Source organism: Taudactylus pleione, unplaced genomic scaffold (assembly GCF_031769625.1).
Source record: "Taudactylus pleione unplaced genomic scaffold, aTauple2 ptg000550l, whole genome shotgun sequence".
NCBI classification, from domain to species: Eukaryota; Metazoa; Chordata; class Amphibia; order Anura; family Myobatrachidae; genus Taudactylus; species Taudactylus pleione.
The window spans coordinates 4,247,501-4,250,000 of NW_028284952.1; the positions used below are offsets into that span (position 1 = coordinate 4,247,501).

At 37.8% G+C, this 2,500-nt stretch overlaps 1 non-coding gene and 9 pseudogenes across 1 annotated transcript; all 10 read left to right on the plus strand.

Moving 5' to 3' along the window:
* Positions 1 to 23: 23 nt before the first annotated feature.
* On the plus strand, positions 24 to 142 carry LOC148499716 (5S ribosomal RNA; annotated as a pseudogene).
* Positions 143 to 258: 116 nt separating this feature from the next.
* On the plus strand, positions 259 to 377 carry LOC148499717 (5S ribosomal RNA; annotated as a pseudogene).
* Positions 378 to 492: 115 nt separating this feature from the next.
* On the plus strand, positions 493 to 611 carry LOC148499718 (5S ribosomal RNA; annotated as a pseudogene).
* Positions 612 to 962: 351 nt separating this feature from the next.
* On the plus strand, positions 963 to 1,081 carry LOC148499719 (5S ribosomal RNA; annotated as a pseudogene).
* Positions 1,082 to 1,196: 115 nt separating this feature from the next.
* On the plus strand, positions 1,197 to 1,315 carry LOC148499720 (5S ribosomal RNA). The gene has a single exon (XR_015871525.1). It is a non-coding gene; the product is annotated as a 5S ribosomal RNA (ribosomal RNA).
* Positions 1,316 to 1,431: 116 nt separating this feature from the next.
* Positions 1,432 to 1,550, plus strand: LOC148499721 (5S ribosomal RNA; annotated as a pseudogene).
* Positions 1,551 to 1,666: 116 nt separating this feature from the next.
* Positions 1,667 to 1,785, plus strand: LOC148499722 (5S ribosomal RNA; annotated as a pseudogene).
* Positions 1,786 to 1,900: 115 nt separating this feature from the next.
* LOC148499723 (5S ribosomal RNA) lies at positions 1,901 to 2,019 on the plus strand (annotated as a pseudogene).
* A 116-nt stretch (positions 2,020 to 2,135) lies between these two features.
* On the plus strand, positions 2,136 to 2,254 carry LOC148499724 (5S ribosomal RNA; annotated as a pseudogene).
* A 116-nt stretch (positions 2,255 to 2,370) lies between these two features.
* Positions 2,371 to 2,489, plus strand: LOC148499725 (5S ribosomal RNA; annotated as a pseudogene).
* The last annotated feature ends 11 nt before the right edge of the window (positions 2,490 to 2,500 follow it).

Consider the following 2,500-nt stretch of genomic DNA (forward strand, 5'->3'; position numbering starts at 1 on the left):
GTCTAAAGTTAATGTTTTTGAGCACCTACAGACAAACCACACTGGACATGCCCAATCTCATCTGATCTTGGAAGTTATGCAGTGTTGGGCCTGGTTAGTACTTGAATGGGAGACAACCTGGGAATACCAGGTGCTGTAGGTAATTTTATGCAGCCATAACATTCTTTTCTATTACATTTTACATTTAATTTTTTCAACTTATCAATGAATTTACTTGAGTTAAGAAGTAAAAGAGGTCTAAAGTTAATGTTTTTAAACACCTGCAGCCAAACCACACTGGACATGCCCAATCTCGTCTGATCTTTGAAGCTATGCAGTGTTGGACCTGGTTAGTACTTGGATGGGAGTCCACCTAGGAATCCCAGGTGCTGTAGGTTATTTTATACTGCCATAACAGTCTTTTCTATTACATTTTACATTTAATTTTTTCAACTTAACAATGAATTTACTTGAGTTAAGAAGTAATAGAGGTCTAAAGTTAACGCTTTTATCACGTACAGCCAAACCACACTGGACATGCCCAATCTCGTCTGATCTTGGAAGCTATGCAGTGTTGGGCCTGGTTAGTACTTGGATGGGAGACCACCTGGGAATACCAGGTGCTGTAGGTAATTTTATATAGCCATAACATTCTTTTCTGTTACATTTTACATTACATTTTTTCAACTTAGCAATGAATTTACTTGAGTTAAGAAGTAAATGAGGTCTAAAGTTAATATTTTTCAGCACCTATAGCCAAACCACACTGGACATGGCCAATGTTGTCTGATCTTGGAAGCAATGCAGTGTTGGGCCTTGATAGTACTTGGATGGGAGACCACCTTTGAATACCAGGAGCTGTAGGTAATTTTATACTGCCATAACATTCTTTTCTATTACATTTTACATTTAATTTTTTCAACTGATCAATGAATTTACTTGAGTTAAGAAGTAAAAGAGGTCTAAAGTTAATGTGTTTGAGCACCTACAGCCAAACCACTCTGGACATTCCCAACCTCGTCTGATCTTGGAAGCTATGCAGTGTTGGGCCTGGTTAGTACTTGGATGGGAGACCACCTGGGAATACCAGGTGCAATAGGTAATTTTATACTGCCATAACATTCTTTTCTATTACATTTTACATTTCATTTTTCAAATTATCATTGAATTTACTTGAGTTAAGAAGTAAAAGAGGTCTAAAGTTAATGTTTTTGAGCACCTACAGCCAAACCACACTGGACATGCCCAATCTCGTCTGAACTTGGAAGCTATGCAGTGTTGGGCCTGGTTAGTACTTGGATGGGAGACCACCTGGGAATACCAGGTGCTGTAGGTAATTTTATACTGCCATAACATTCTTTTCTATTACATTTTAAATTTAATTTTTTCAACTTGTCAATGAATTTACTTGAGTTAAGAAGTAATGGAGGTCTAAAGTTAATGTTTTTGAGCGCCTACAGCCAAACCACACTGGACATGCCCAATCTCGTCTGATCTTGGAAGCTATGCAGTGTTGGGCCTGGTTAGTACTTGGATGGGAGACCACCTAGGAAAACCAGGTGCTGTAGGTAATTTTATGCAGCCATAACATTCTTTTCTATTACATTTTACATTTAATTTTTTCAACTTATCAATGAATTTACTTGAGCTAAGAAGTAAAAGAGGTCTAAAGTTAACGTTTTTGAGCACGTACAGCCAAACCACACTGAACATGCCCAATCTTGTCTGATCTTGGAAGCTATGCAGTGTTGGACCTGGTGAGTACTTGGATGGGAGACCACCTAGGAATACCAGGTGCTGTAGTTAATTTTATACTGCCATAACAGTCTTTTCTATTACATTTTACATTTAATTTTTCAACTTATCAATGAATTTACTTGAGTTAAGAAGTAATAGAGGTCTAAAGTTAATGTTTTTGAGCACCTACAGCCAAACCACACTGGACATGCCCAATCTCATCTGATCTTGGAAGCTATGCAGTGTTGGGATTGGTTAGTAATTGGATGGGAGACTACCTAGGAAACCAAGGTGCTGTAGGTAATTTTATACTGCCATAACATTCTTTTCTATTACATTTTACATTTAATTTTTTCATCTTATCAATGAATTTACTTGTGTTAAGACATAATAGCGGTCTAAATTTAATGCTTTTGAGCACCTACAGCCAAACCACAGTGGACATGCCCAATCTTGTCTGATCTTGGTAGCTATGCAGTGTTGGGCCTGGTTTGTACTTGGATGGGAGACCACCTGGGAATACCAGTTGCTGTAGGTAATTTTATACTGCCATAAAATTCTTTTCTATTACATTTTACATTTAATTTTTTCAACTTATCAATGAATTTACTTGAGTTAAGAAGTAATAGAGGTCTAAAGTTAATGTTTTTGAGCACCTACAGCCCAACCACACTGGACAAGCACAATCTCGTCTGATCTTGGAAACTATGCAGTGTTGGGCCTGGTTAGTACTTGGATGGGAGACCACCTGGGAATACCAGGAGCTGTAGGTAATTTTATACTG